Source organism: Cottoperca gobio, chromosome 15 (genome assembly GCF_900634415.1).
Source record: "Cottoperca gobio chromosome 15, fCotGob3.1, whole genome shotgun sequence".
In the NCBI taxonomy this organism is placed as follows: Eukaryota; Metazoa; Chordata; class Actinopteri; order Perciformes; family Bovichtidae; genus Cottoperca; species Cottoperca gobio.
In genome coordinates this window covers 11,251,865-11,268,481 of record NC_041369.1, presented here as the reverse complement: position 1 = coordinate 11,268,481, position 16,617 = coordinate 11,251,865, and the positions used below count along the sequence as shown (strand labels likewise).

Below are 16,617 nucleotides of genomic sequence, written 5' to 3'. Positions count from 1 at the left end.
AATCAGGGTGCCCCTGGAGGCGCGGTCCTGGCGTATACTTGCCACAAACACAAAGCCCTCATTGTTTTGGATCTGACGTAGTATTTGTTTAAGTATGGGGGGGCTCACTGGGGGCAGGTGGTCGAAGCGGATGAAGCGGAAAGCAGGAGCATCCAAGTCTTGGCCCCTGAACTGTTTGGCCCCCAGAGTCTTGCGAGTGATTTGGGTGATTTCAAACAAGTCGAAGGATGTCTCGTCCTCCTGCTCACCATCTACAAATCAGACCAGAGGAAATGCAAATGGACAGTTTCTTTGGGGGGAAATAAGAGTTCATAAGCCCTTTTAAGACAAAGGAACAATGGCAAATGGCAAAGAAATTGCAAAATGTTAAGAAATAAAAATAAAATAATATTAATAATAATAACTTCATACCCCGCTGAAAATAGTCCCAAACAAATGTACTTCTTTTATGTAACATTTGCGAACAGTTGCCCAGCTGTTTACTGAGTTATTATATATTTTTTTTGAAAATAAAAAGAATGAATCTACAAGATTTACATCTTCAGTAGGAACAATTAGTTTGGTGCTGAGACCAAAATAGGGAATCAGAAAGTAATGCAAAACAATTCTTAAAGTCTTTTTATGATTTTGTAGCCTTTGCTTAACATTTATTTCGCTAGTCTTTCATAGTTTTTGTGTAATGTTGGTTAAACAGCATTATTTCGTAGTACGAATATGGGATAACTGTCCTCATGTATGAAAACAACAAAATGGGTGTACAAGAGATTTATTTATGAACAGAACAATCTTACACTGTTTGTAAAATTTAAATCTAAAACACACGAGAATACAAAAAACATTTACATTTTGTGCATTGCAAACTCTCAACAAAATGAACAAGATGGAAAACAAACATGGAAAACACGGCTGCTATACAGACTCATGACACACAATGTTTGACACACTATACAGCCACAATTCACACTTGTTTTCAGAGACCTTCATCGAATTCCATTTCAAACCAACACTGTACAGCTTCAAAACATCCATAAGTGATACTTGTGATAACATATGAATGAAAAAGTAATTTGTATAAAATATTTGTACTGTATTGATCTTCATGACTCTCAGTTGTTGATGTGATATATCACTTGGTGCTTGGTACTTAGATTTACCAGGAAACAGGCACATCTATTAATCTCACTACCTTTAAAACATATTTGAACCTTTATCTACTTTTTCTTTGTGACGTGTTACCACAGTGTTTCAATATCGAATACGAAAGGGGGCTTGCTACAGTGCCAGTAGCCCAATTTTCAGTCCAAGTTTGGTGATGGCATTTATAAGCTCCTATGATATAGAGTATGAGCACTAAAACATGTTCCAAGTGTACCACGTGATATATCACTCACTTTGAGGACCATGAGGCCCCGTTCTGGACAGCAAGCAAAATAAACCGTAGCTTTTTGTAACATACCACATAGACCAGAATTCCTCTGCAGCAACTGTCACATACATAAACACATGCTGCGTTTATGTATGATGATTACTGAAAGCACTGAAGTTTATCATCTCCAAGCTTTACGCTACAGTTTATGTAAAATATTAGAAAACTAACAAGTAAGGAAATGCATGGCAATACTACAAATCTTGCGAACTATAGGTGTTAATCTTGACGTTTTGTGATATTCAATTATGCGTTTTTGTCAGTGTAAACAAATAAATATTATTTACAAACTCAAATGCAAAAAAAGGCAACAAACAAACCAGCAGAGCATAAATAATTACAAAAAAGAATTATAATACAGACTTTATAACATCTTTGGCATTTACTAAATGGCTATTTAAATCATTCTCCATAAATAGAAACACATTCATGGATGAAAAGAATGAGATAAATAGGAATGTAGTTGAGACGCTAAATGATTATGCTTTGGTTACAGTTTATGTTTGTCAAACACCTGTAGATTAAGCCATGACTGAGCCTCTTAATACCAAACAGACTGTATTAAAGATACCGACCAAGTCACTTACAGTTACAAGAAACTGTAGGAAGCATAAACAGCATGTAGGTGGTTGTACAATGAACCCTTTAAAATGTAGCATAGGTACACCTAGTTATAATTAGATAATCTGCTTTTTCCCCCAAATAACTCGTCCAATCCACTCAAGTTCTCTTTTTCCAAGCTTGAGAAATGTATAATTGATTGTTTCAACTGAAATCGGCCATGTTCCTCTCCAGTGGATGGATTAAGGCAAATCATGGAGAAGTATGGAAGTCTCATTTGGATTTAGCGATGACGTGATGTTTACTTTAAGAATTCTTGTCTTTTTTGCCTCTGATGTTTTTTTTCTATCAGACTTGATTCAGTTTATCTGTGGAAAGATTGAGAAAATAAGCTTCCATTCCCCACATTTATATCAAAACTAGGACACATAACAGTTTCACACAGTCAAGTGCCAGAGTGCAGAACAACATGAGCACTTGTGGGGAAAGAAAAAGAAGCGTGTCTTAAATACACTGTGGCGTGATTGTGAAAAGGCTGCAGGCTCATTTTCCACAGAAGATCCTGGACCAACACGCAAGTTCTTTCCAATGCATCTGGGGCATTGTACGTAGGCAAGCTGACAACAGAAACACAGCGTGACCATTCCAATTTTTGCTTCAGCCAACACCAACACTAACCCCCCTCCTTTCATTACCTTGTGACACTGTTGGCAACTCCGGCTTATCTGAGGTTTGAAAAAGATGTTGAAACTTTAAATCCCCCACATGATACAAGGTGGAGAGGGTTTTCTCTCTCCACTTTCTGATCTTTGTACTGTATGTATCGACATATTATTGAGTTTGTGAAAAGCTCCCAAACATGTACAAATGTGGATATACGTGTGAATCCTTCAATGCAATAATTACAATTTAAATTCTTTATTTTTTGTTGTGCTCAAAACAGCAAACAAACAAATCAAAACTAATTCACATATTGCGCTATTATCAGCTGCTAAGGTTGTGGTTAAAAAATATCTATTTTCAAGTGTATGTAACGTTTGGTATAAGGTAAGGTATGCATTAACGTAGGGTGTGTGAGAATTTAGTAGACAATGTTTTAGCGTTAGCTGTCGAATGTGGTGGTTTTCAAAGTTTTTGGTTTTTGAAAATTTAATGTAATTCATGCACACACATAAACACAACTCATATTTCTATAAAAATAAAAAAATGTATGGTTAGGACTTCAAATAACAAAGTGTTTTGTACTAACCTCTGCACTCATACTTGAGGTCGGAGAAAGAACACAGCTCTTGTGAGAAGACAAACAGCCTAACCTTCCTCCGCAAACGTCTTGTCATAACTGGTCCTGATCAGCCATGATCTGTTTACCTCTAGACCACAACCCTGCAAAAATACAGAACAGACTACATTTGTGAATGTGTTGAGATTATATGGTACCAATGTACGGTACTATGAACTCAGAATACTGCATAAAGGGATAAGAGTGATTAAATAAAAGACTAAACACTCCTATATTTCAGTTGTGTACTGCAATCAAAGTTGTCTATCATTGAGACAGAAAAACAATAGGTGTTCTGTTTTGGTTAAACTTTTTTCTCACCTTATAAACCCGTCTTTGGTCTGTGGATGGAGATCCACCTGTAAGCTGTGTAATCCTTCCAACCAATGTTTTTGGGATCATGCCACAGAGTCCGCACCTATGCAAAACATTAACACACTTAACTATTGATACTGCTTCAGTCTTTAAAACAAACCAAAAGCATCAAGACTGCAGCCCACCTGTCCACGGTTTGCCCTGTGCCACAAACATGTCCTGAGGTTTTCACCAGTGCCGTGGTCGAGGTTGACGACTTGAGTGAAACGCCAGAGATGCCGAAGCCTTGGAGGGCTTGTCCTCCCAGTAAGTCGCGTGATCTGCTCCACATCACGACATAAAAACGGCCCTCGACTGGTAGCCGAACACAAGCCTGCATATCATCATCTCTTGTCCGTGTTCACGTACATTGTTCCACTGAAGTCCACAGCATTGAACCAATCAAAACCTGTGATTGTGTGACAGAAGCATGAACGCTCAATCTTTGAGCTGTACAGTCAAATGGAGTATCAAATCTTTTAAAGAGCAGCACTGAAATGGTTGTTGGAGGTAAACATAGTGGGCGCTCACCACCTGCAATGCTGGGTCAGAGTTGGCAGTCTGAACCAGCTCTTTGCCCTGGTGTCTGACCACCCGTTGGATCGATTTGAGTGGTTCCCTTAGATCCAAGTGGACCATCGGAACTTCCTGAATCTGTGAAACTGATGGCATTGTTCTCTCCGGACACACGTCAATAATATACTGGAATATGTCGTTGTCAAAGTCTCTTTGCCAGACATCCCCTCTTCCACGCCTGCTCAAAAAAAGACATCAATAAATTAGTTTGACCTATTTACATTAGACATGCATGATTTATATATAATTTTTTCCGATTTTTCACAGATGGAAATCTCTATGGCAGTAATGTGAGTATCATAACAAAAAATGCCAATGCTATGAGTACTGAGGATCTCCCTCCAAGTTAATATTAAAACTAATGGGGAAAAAAGCAATTCCTCGCAGGAAACTGCTATAATCATTTGCCAAGTACTACTAAGGCAAATCAGCCCATCTTTTCATGCTGTGACAACTTCCACTGATACTTGTAACCATCTGAAGCTTGAAGGCTATTGGGAGCCAGATTACAGGCCAGGAGCTTACAGTGGAAAGGACACACCAGTGATAATGAGGCCACTGCGTGGAAGTAGCTAGCTGATTCTGTCATCAGATGTGTTAGTTGCAAATGGGGCTAAAACGATCCTATCAAATAAACACTATCTGATGAGCTGTGAAAGCACCATTTCCAGGCCTTCCTCCTTCGAGGTCTGGTTTCCGTTACAGACAGCTGTACAAACTCCAAGGTAACCCTGCTTAATTTGGCCACTGTGGATTAACACAAGCAAACCTGAAGGAAAAAAACTTCACAGCCTGGCTGAAGTCATGCAGAATGACATCAATCGTGCCAACCGGGGCCGTTGCCTCTTCCACAGTCACCATATTTCACACCTGCTGCAGTGGAGCTAATTGCGACTATGAAAACATCTGGTAGAAGGCATACTGAAGCTAAATGTGAACATCACTGAGTAATGAGTACAAAGTCCTGAGTGCAGCCAAAGCTCCAACGGCTACTGAGTGGACCTTGTGGTGAGGTTATTTTGTCATCACTTTCAATCTCAATGTGTCAACGTATCTTTATGTCATCATTTACTATGTAATATTGCAAGAAAGTAACAAATAAAATAAGAAAATATAGCTGCATCAAACCTTTTCAAGCCTGCAGCAAGTATTTGCAGTACAGTATATATACAAACAAGTGCACCCACCATCTCTTGGGCACCACAAGCCAAGTCAAGTTCCAATTATTCGAAAGAAGGCAAAATCTCTAACGCCCGATTTTCCTCACCACTCTCGGTTACTCACATCTAACAATGTAGATTGATAAAAACACTACAGGAGCAATTTTGGGCTGAACTGTCCCCTTTAAAGTTAGCTGTTATTGGCTAAGGCAAATGTTAATACAATTCATTGTAGTTAAGGTAGAACATTTCAAAACCCTTTGTGCTGCCACTTCTCGCATTGCTGCATTAACATATATCAGTGCAAAAACATCAAAAGCTGGATTCACACAGAATCAAAATCACATGCAATGATCACTCTACGGTGCAACCTTTTAACCCTTTAACAAGTTACATCCTCACCACAGAGTCCACTGGTCTGTGTTGGGTGTCAGTCCTGCAGTTGTCCCTGTCGTCAGGTATAACCATCATCCATCATCATCATAGTCACATGCGTCTCCTTTGCCATCCTTGTCTGGTCAACCTGGTTGGAGTTGGCCACATAGGGACAGTTGTCCAGGTTGTTCTGATGGCCGTCTTCATCGATGTCCTGGTTATTGTCACACTGTCTCCAACCAGGTCATTGTCTACGTCAGTCCTGTTGGATAAATGCAGAACAGAGGTTAACACTTCCTCTACTACTGTAAAGTGTCATTGTATTCAATGTGATAATGTACCTGGTCAGGGTTTGTGCAACATGGACAGTTGTCACACTGGTCAACCACTCCACCATGTCAGTGTCCTTCTGCTCAGTGTTGTAACACATAGGGGCAGTTGTCACCTCATTCAGAATTTCTGAGGAAAAATGGTAAGTTTGACATTTTCCCCTTCCTTTCTATTTAGGTTAGAAATTACAATAAGCTTCCCTAGATGCACTGATTTTATCTTTTACCATCTCCATCAATGTCTATGCGCAGGCGTCCCCTTCTCCGTTGTGGTCGGTGTCTATTGAGCAAGGGTGTGTGTTCATAGGGACAGTTTCAGCACGCGGTCCCAACTTCATCTTGTCAAAGTCAAACTGACGAGGATTGTAAAGGAGGGGGCATGTTGTCCTGTGGCGATATTACATAGCTGTTCGGAATTCTTTAAAGTCATGAATCTTAGATCATAGAAATAAAATGTGTTAAAAACTCTCATAACCCTCTCGTCAATAATTCCATCATTGTCGTCATCCTTGTCACAAGGCATCTCCTTGACGCGTCTTTGTCAAAGTCTTCTTGCCCAGAGTTGGAAGGCTGGGGCATTGTCCGAAATATATAGTGACATTTTACAGATACTTTAGTTTATAATCACTGCAGTAAAAGGCTTCATCAAATAAGTATGGAGTTCAATAAAATATCCCTTCTGCAGTGATAGTGTGCTTGGCACCACACACAAGGTTCTGATTGGGCCAGCCATCCAAGTCCGAGTCTTCTTCCAAAATGAAGCCATCCCAAGCGTAACCGGTCTGCACTCACACTTGTACATAGGGTCACTGAAGTGGCTGATGTAATGCATTCGGCATATTGTGACAGTTGTGGGTTGTCCTTGCATGGGTTCTCTGGTTCACACCCTACAGAAGAAACAGGGGATGGAACTGTTTTATGAGATTACCATAGACCTTATCCACATCAAGGGCCCTGGATTGATCTTCCATAAAAAGAAAGAAAGATGATCAGTGTTTTTAAATGTTTTTTTGCTGACAAGTTCAAGTCAAGAGTACTTTACGTCACCAGTACTACTTGGTAACTTTCTCTTTTGGAAGACCACTCAAAAGTGAGGCGACTCCGAATCAAAAGTGACGGATTAAGGAAGATTTTGGACAAAGCCAAAGTGCGTGGCTCTTCTGCGGGCACAGTTGATTATATAAATATCACTTAATGCATCATACATCCCACTAAGACCACTGTTGCCCCTTTATATTGGCAGCACAAGCTGTTCACAGCTCGCCACTCATTACCAGAGGATGAACATCACTGCACTCTGATGCCACTCCATGAGTCTATAGAGCAGAGGAGTGACAGCAAGGACAGGCTTTGATACAAACTGTGAAATGCAAGCTATGAGACAATTCCCCTTTACCATATACATTTGTCAAATTGGGGCATCATATCAAGACAGCAGCGCAGAGGACAAAGAGTATCCAAATATCCACAAGGGATTAATGCAAGGGAGGTTTTCCAGAGAATCTGTGAATTCAATGATCACAAGGGAACAGAAAAGTGTTGTTCCAATCAAGTACTACCTGTGGATACGCTACAATTTAGCAGTATGACAGAGTAGAAATCTGAGCTGTTTTAAAGATCTAGCAGGAAGAGCCAAAGTCCAAGAAAACTTCACATCATTTGCCTGAATAATAGCACTGATCTGTTCAACATATACAGTTAAAAAATACAGTTCAAGTTCACGCCTCTGATCTTCTAATGAAAGTAACAGAGATGTGTAACATATGTTTGTTGTTAAGTTGCCCAGCTCTCCTCCCTCCCTCTCTGTTGCTGATACTGGTCAAGGTGAGTGGCTCCCCTCTTAACGCTGTATAAACACCCTCACTGCAAGAATAAGGCTTAAAAATCAGCCAACTGGTGCTTCCAATCATTCATAATTTGGATCTGCATACAACAATCACCACAGCTGCTTTTGAAACCTAGCCTGGATATAAGGCCCCACATTGTACTTAATAACTGCTTTTTGTTCTCACTTCAAATGCTACCCTGTTTTGCATCCAATCAATAATTTGTTATTGGCATGAATGAGAGCAACTCAACTCAACGCACCTGTTTATTCTTCTTGGCAGCCTCCACCCCATACCGAAAGGCTGGGTGCCCTTGTAACGCATCGGACAGGGCAGACAGTGGAAACCTGGATCTGTGTTGACGCAGCGCTGCATCCACATCACTTTGTAGCAAACGTCAGACACCATGTCACACTGGCAAAGGGAATAAAAGTATTAGCAAAATGAAGAGAATAATTACATGAATAAGTCTGCTTCATGCACATGAGAAAAAGGGAAGTTTTACCTCATTGATGTCTTCACAGTGGGGTACCATTTCCACGGAAACCAGCAGGGCATGGGGCCGCACTCCCGGATCCATCTGGAGCTGTTGCAATCTACTCCCCAAAGCAGGGATTAGACAGACAGCCATCTGCAAGACGACAAGAATGGGCACAAACAAGGTATATTGATTTAAAAACATATACTGTATGGTGTCTCTCCCAAATCTTCAACTTTTATTTGTGCTGGTTTTTGATGTTACAATGAATTTCATATCTCTTCCACAAGCGTGCCAGCCGCTACTGTCTCTTCGGGAGAAGTGAGAATGGTTTTTTTATTATATTTATTTTTAAAGAGGAATGCATCTTCTTCAAGTACAGGCCAACAGTCTTCAGACATACTAGCCTAGCTACTTAGGCGCAGCGGTGCTTTGGGCTTAAAGCTAATGTTAGCATGCAATAAATGTACAATAGCTACATGTTGTGTTTTAGCAGGTATAATATTTACCATTTACAGCATGTTAGTTTAACTTGTGTTAGCATGCTAAACACAAAGAACAGCGAAGCCTATGGCAATGCCATTCCTTTTGCACTCAAACTACCATGTCACTAGAGTAAAAGTCAAAGGATACATCCTCTGGGAGCCTAAATGTCTGACAAATGCAATCTATCAATAGCTGTTGAGATATTTCTGTCTGGACCGAAGTTGTGGACTGACAGACATTGCCATCCCTAGAGCTTGTAGTTTGCATGGCTAAGTAAGTGACTGGTCTTCACCAATATGACAGTGTTTTTTGTTACAGCGTCACTGTCGTTAGCCTCCCCGATAAGTTCTGCCGCTGTACTGAGGTTGAGGTGTGTGCACACACGCGTTCCGACTTTTGACTCCCCTTGCATGTTGCTGAACGTGCCCATGGAGACCAAGGACCCCAACCCCATCAACTAAAGATTTGGAGATAGATGTTAAGGAGTGAATTTTTCAAGTAAAGCATTTTATTTCCACAAATATCCACAAAACTCTTTCTTCTAAATAAAGTAAGTCAAAATTTAAAGTTGCAAAGGTTGACAAAGCAGCAGAGAGTCGACACCTGGAACTTAATACTACAAGAGAAAACATATTGCGCTGATTGACTCAACGTTTCCTGAATGACAGAAGGAACCAGTCCACATCACATGGGAATGTTGCCTTGGGGAGCCATGAGGCTCAAGAAAGTCTGGTCTTCCACACCGGATGCTGCTGTAATAGAGATGCTGCTTTTGAGTCAACAGGCTGAAATACTCACTTGGACAGGGCTTGGCATGCAACGCTGAGCTCTCTCCCATTTCCCCTCGCAGTCTTGTACCCCCCAGTTGTGGAACAGGAGCGTTGCAGTGTCGTATCCTGGTTATCTGTCCTTCTCCACAGGTCCACTGAGCAGACGACCACTGCGACCACAAACTCCACCCTCCGTCCTGGCGAACTGGGTATCAAAATCAAACATATCAATCAGACACATTCACGTATTATCCTCTAGATTTCCACTCAGTCAATAGTTACAGACGTATAAGTTTGCAAAAGCAAAGCAAATGGCCAGCACATTTTCTACAAGTAAACATATGTGATTCTGGCGACGATGGCTGACTTTTCAAAATGTTCTAATGCTTGCTCCATTATTTATGTCTTTTTGGGTAAACTATCCTTCCAGTGGTTAACTGATTCAGTCACTCACACAGATGCAGTGTAATGTTAGCTGCAAGTAATAACACAAGCTAATCCCACAATTGACCAACACACACTCTTTTCAGCTTTGCATCCCACCTCTATATAGTCGTGGACATCTAATGATCAAATTCATTCAATTCAATATTTTTGGCATGGCAGGCGGTAGTGGGAGTCATTGCACTGTGGAGCACCCTCTCACCAGTGATTTATTTGGAATTACACTTTGACTGGCCACACCTGCAACCCGACCATGCAATCCAGCTCTTTCACTGGGATTCACTGCATCCAATTTCAACACATTTAGGAGGCGTTAACTGTCTTTTGCACTTTGGGGATCTCATATTTTTAACTCATTTTTCCCCTTTCCATCACGTTCCTCCCTCCCCAATCTTACTGCTATTTCTTTTAGATTATTATGTAGTTGTGGCAATGCAGATGCATACTTTGATCGATAATCTCACAGCACTAAGGGGGTTACTACTGGATGCCATTTATTGAAAGAAAACTGAGTGACAGGAAGTTTTAAAAAACATCCTCACCACGGCTGTCCACATCTGCTCAGGCTGCACTTGCGGGTCTGAATAGAAGCTCCCGGTGCAGGGGTTGCTTGTTGCATCACATGACCGCCCCTCTGTTGAGTTCCTGTCCCGCAGTGACGTGTGCACTCTGTCCACTCTGACCAAGGGACCAGCCATCATCGCTGGTTTGAGCTGAAGAAGTAAAAGCATAAAGTCAATGTATATATTCCTTAAATTTTTGCACAACACTCTCCTGAATGTTAAAACAAAAATAAAAGTACTAGCAAAGATCATGACTGCACTGTTTTAATTTTTATGCCTGTTTATCACATGAGCTCATCTGAAAAACCACAGTAGCCACTCTGAGTGTCTTATATTTTGACCTATAAATATGTGGGTCGCTCACAGAGACAGACAGAGTCCTGTGGTATTAAACTTTATACGTGTGGAATGTTGTTTTTAAACGGCATATTGAACCAATAACCTAAATACCCGCTTTGCTATTGCAACTTCATGTGCTTATAATTGTGTTTTATTGCGGGCGCAACGGCTATAGGAGGTTCCGACTACTTACGCAAACACACGGGGCAGCACTCGCCGTCGATAATGATGGGCTTGGCACAAGCCACTGGGGGGCATGTTAATTTGGTGACACGATCTTGGACTCCTGCCATCAATGAATTATACGATGTATTGGGTCATGATATTCACAGTAATCTGTCCATATTTTCCATATGACTTGGCACTACTGGCAGGAACACTGGTGCAGTCAACTGTCTCACACCCCAGTCTTCCTTATCTCAAGGCCGCCCTCCTGCCAGCACATTTTTCTCTTCTTCTCCTTCTTCACCCAGTCATCTCCAAGGGCCTCCTTCATGACCGTGTTCTCCTCTGTCTTAACATACAACGACAGACATATTGCAGTCAGAAAATGAGATCAGTCAGAAACGATTAGGGCACACTCATGATAAAGTGTACATTCCATAAAGCATGTGACGTATCGCCCTCCACCTGCTGACACGCTGATTCTATTAAGAGAGCACATTGTGGTTACTTTTCACCAGGTGGAAAGGAATATGCATCATGTTCCGTAGAGTACTGTTTCTCCACTTAAGTAAGATTACTTTGTGAAAACCAGTCCAAGTTTAAAGCACAAACATTACTCTCTGAGAACACAACTACCCATATTATATAATTACCGGCCAAATGACCCTATCTGTCCCTCCTCTAGTCTAATTTTGAGGTGGACACCTTCATATCATTATGAAACATCTTTCCAGACTCGCTCAATGAGGAAAAGAGACTTAGAGAAAACTTAATCAAAAAAAGCACATCTACACAAAAATGCTACGCCATTGTATCAACAAGAAAATATCATTTAAAAATTGCTTTTTTTATTACTCAAAGTTGCAAACGCATGTCTTTATATCTCAATGTTCATCAAGAATCCCATTGAAAAAGTGTTGCTTAGCTATGCACATTGTAATCTCTAACCTATTGGGAGACCAGGGTCTCTGTGCTGGAGTCCTGAACACTTGGGAGCTGTCAAATGATAAACTACTCGCCAAAAGTGTTGTGTGCGGGCGTGTGTGTGTTGTGTGTGGTTGTGTTGTGTGTGTTTGTGGTTGTGTGTGTGTTGTGTGTGTGTGTGGTGTGTGTGTTTGTGTGTGTGCATCCTCCCATTGAAAAGAGGAGGCACAGCGTGCCACACTAGAATCTCAGACCCCACTTGGGTCTGGAAGGCCTCAGGACCCTTCTCATCCCAGCCGGGATTTTTTTCTCCCAAGTTTATGCCAGACTCTCTTATTGCTGGGAGCTCCCAGAGGAACCACATTGCTGTTTAACACGCCAGACATTAGACTGGACCCCTCGCTGCCAGGGAACACTTCCTATATCCACATGTACATGTCATAAATCTGTGCTGACCTCCGCTGCCACAGATAGCAGGAGTCAAACGGGTTCAGCTATCACAGGCGACTCTATAACAGTCCTGCAGCTACTTACTGTTACTGTCCAACTCTTTTCAAACCAATGTAGGTTTACCTAGTAACTCTATTCAAACCCATCTTACCATCCTGGCTACCACACTGAGATTGTATAATTTGTTGTTTTCCTAAAATGTCAATTTTCTCTGAAGTTTTTCTGTCCCTCGCACAAACAGATTTTGCCAATTTCACCATTCATCACTGAAATTGGCATGTAAAGCACAGTGAAAGGAAGTAGCTTGTCTAACACAAACCCAATGATTTACACTATGTCCTTTTAATACTTACCACTTTTTGCAAGCCATCAATTAGTTGCTGACGACAAAACGCAGGCCTTTGAGTTCCTGGAACATGGTGCTAAGTTCCTCGCATAGCGCTCGCACATATCTGTCACCACATCGTCTGTCGTCCTGGCCGATAATGTGTTTGTCGTGATGGAGGACTCCCATCCACAATTCTGTGCTCTCGCTCACAATATTGGCAAACATCTGAGGTGGCAAAAAAAGAACATCAAGACAAAAAGCAACACAGCCCAGACCAAATTAAGGCGCAACATGGGTGATGGAAAACATAGTTGATGATGGATATGATGAATTGAAAAACACAATGAACTCTGTTTAGGAACGGAGCAATTTCCCGTCTTCCTGTAGACGGCAAAAAAGATCACAACAATGCAGTGATTACAATGTTTTTTGTGTTTCCCCAAAACAGATGTGTCGGTCAGCGTGGTGTTGATTTGACAAATGCATCTGTTTGAAATGGTGACGTAAATGTGTCCCACCAGAGATGACAGAAAGGGTTGGCTTGGGCGAGGAACGGAGGGGATGGCAGAAATCTGGTGGTTCCTGGAGTGATAAGAAACCACGCCGTTTTCATAAACCTTCACAGCCTTTTAGAAAAGTGGAGTATCCAGTCCAGTATGAACTTACAGATGGGTTACGAGGAGCCTGGAAAGCTCATGGTCTCTTCCTTACAGCTGATCCGAAGCACAGGCACTAGAGATATCCTCCTCTTTCAATGTGTGAAATCCCTTGTGGTGGAGTTTTGCATTAAACCATATGAATTAATGGAGAATCTGTCTTTTACACCTACCTCAAGAATTTATATCCCTGACTTGTTCTCAAACTACTGAACTTCAGTGATATCATGAGGAGCTTTATAGGCTGTGTGATGGCAAAACAAACACCCAAAGACAACTATCAAAGCTTGGGTGAAGCCAAGCACAGCACATATTGCACTGGTTTGGATCTTGCAATGTAATTGTGAGAATTAATAGCAGACCGGGGACTCTAAATCAAGTAGTCCAAATTGCTCAATGATGTCCCACTGTAGCCGGTGCTATGTTTTCTTTCCCTTCAGTCTGCTGGATTCATTCAGATCTCACAGGAGGGGGAGCTTCGGGATCATACTTGTATACTTTCTGTGAAAACTGCAGTTTCATTTGGTTTTCCCTCAAGAGCGAGCCTAGATTTGAGCCAATGTCCAAACGTGTAATTACTGCTGCATGGGAAAACTTTCTCTTTTCCTTCTTTTCCACTTGAAAATTCTCTCTACCTCTTAGTTCTTGACTGTTGCACCACTCTCTGATGTCAGTCCTTTAAAGCATCTGAAGTGAAGCATCTCAAACTCATGACTAATATCAAAGAGCTGGGTTCCTGCAGACAGCTTGGAGCCCCTGTGCTGCAGGACTTCAGCCTGCTGCCCAACGCTTCTGGCACCTCTGTTTTCTGGGAGCAATGAGTGTGCGCCCCCAAGGTTGGCAGAGAGAAGGACCATGGATTTCTTTCCAGTGACTTGAGGAACTTATGCCCTGAAATAAATGACTTACTTATTTCACATGACAGACCCAGTTCTTTGCTGCACACTTGCCCTTGGCAGCCCCTTAGTCACTTTGTTCAGCAACAACATAGGTTCACTTATTAAAGGAGCCAGTGGGACACTGAATGCTGATGTCAAAGCTACTATTGCTTTTTGATTAAAAAAAACCAAACATGTTTCCATTGATGCACCAGACTGGGTAGCAGTGGTTTAAGCATATGGTTGTGGTACTTTTTTGAAAGTGACACTCCACCTATTTCAAAGAGAGTATTATCAAGCCTTTGAAAACAGTTGTATAATGTTTCTGTGGCTCAAGAGGGATCTGTCTAAAGCCTAGAAAAACCTGCTTCACTTTTAAGCATTCTTTTAAAATGTGGCCAATGTTAGCGGGGTAACTTTATGGAAGTGCATTATTAAAGTACTGTTTAATATTTCAGAAATGTCATGTATGCAGTTATATAATCTCAATTTACTTGAAACAAATGTTTATATTTACATACATTTTTCATATTACAAATACAAAGGTAACAAAATCCACCTACCAGCACCTCTGAAGCTCACTGATTATTTTAATCCTTACAAAAAATACAAAGATTACAATTTATGCTCAGCTATAGGCAAAACTAGAGCCATAGCTTCACACCATACATATTTGAAAGTGGTATGAATCTGTAATCTCATCTACATAACTCTTGGCAAGAATATTTGTAGAAGAAGAAATCAACATTATAATGTAAGAACATAAGGTCAATCAACCCAATGTCTTTAAAAAAGTTTTCTGAATGTCTTATTTTCCTTTTCTAACAAAGATAATAGTTTTCGACCAGGTTCTGACTTTATCTTCCTCCACTTCTCTGGGCTCATTTATTTTCACATTAGCAGATGATATGAGCGGGCATAGAGGAAAGAGCGAGGAGGAAGTGGAGTTGGTACAGAAAGTCAGTGAGTAGAATAGTGTCTATAGTTACAGTAGCCCACTATTGGACACGCTGGTCTTTCACGCCTCTGTGACTGAAGAAGAACATCCAGAGCAGTTCTCTTATTAAGCTGCATTTGAATAAGAAGCTTCCATATCTGAGCTCGGTTTTCTGTGTGTCTCTGTGCGGTGAAAACTGACAACATGGTGCAGAGCTCCACATCCGTACCTCCAAGAACTCGTTCCAGACCGCTCACCTTGCACACTTCCTTTGTTAAAAACCTAAACTTTTCTTGATCGCCTTTCAGTTAATTGCAGCCAGTTTGCTTGAGGTTATTCATCCTTTCATAATGCTTGCTTATTGCAAAATACTCGCATCAGCAGAAAATGCTGGTTTAGTGTGTCACACACTGTCATCCTCTGGCAAACTTGTATGAACCACCCTGGAACGTGCTCTGGGCTTGAAAACAGTCACCAGTGCCAGACCCATATAGCCAGTCTTTGGTGTGTGCCACGTGGACAATTCCTAGATCCTCAACCCAAATATCTCTGCCACAGACCTACGAGAGCAAGGTTTTGACTTCCCCATTTTCCCTAATAGAGCATTTCTTTCCTGGCCTCACCATCATTTACTTAACCCCTTCACTTTCTGGTTTCCGCTCTTTGAGACAGATGTTCTGGTGCAAAAGCCACAGACAAATGTATCTCTCTTAACCGTAATATTCTGCAAACCTAATGGTACATTATCACAAAGACCTCTGTTGAGGTAAAGCAAATGTTCAATTTTAATTTTACTTGACTTTTAGAGGAAATGGACTGTTCTGTCATCTATTGTTGCATGATTATGTTCTAGATAGAGTTCATCCCACACATGGATCAGAGCTGATATACATTTCAAAGGACAAGATGGAGGCACATTAGAAAATAATGAAATAAATAGTTAAATGAACTACATGTTTGATCACACCTTTCTTAGAATTGAAGTTAGAGTTTTAGCAGTTTTTTTCACTACCTATTATGTAGCATGTGATGTGTCAAAATTGGTTGGAATTGGTTTTATAGTGTCCACGTTATGAACTGTTGAATTTTCAAATGCGTTTTTCTCAAAACTGGTCAAAGTGCAGATAGACCTTGATAACTCTCAGTTGACGAAATGTGTATTACCGCTGAAAATAGTCCCAAACAAATGTACTTCTGTTTATGTAACATTTGCTAAACAGTGCCCAGCTGTTTACTGAGATTATTATATATTTTTTTGAAAATAAAAGAATGAATCTACAAGATTTACATCTTCAGTAGGAACAAATTAGTTT

The 16,617-nt window shown here is 40.9% G+C and overlaps 1 pseudogene; it reads right to left on the bottom strand.

Moving 5' to 3' along the window:
• Positions 1-2: 2 nt before the first annotated feature.
• On the bottom strand, positions 3-15,794 carry LOC115020259 (thrombospondin-2-like; annotated as a pseudogene).
• Positions 15,795-16,617: the final 823 nt, after the last annotated feature.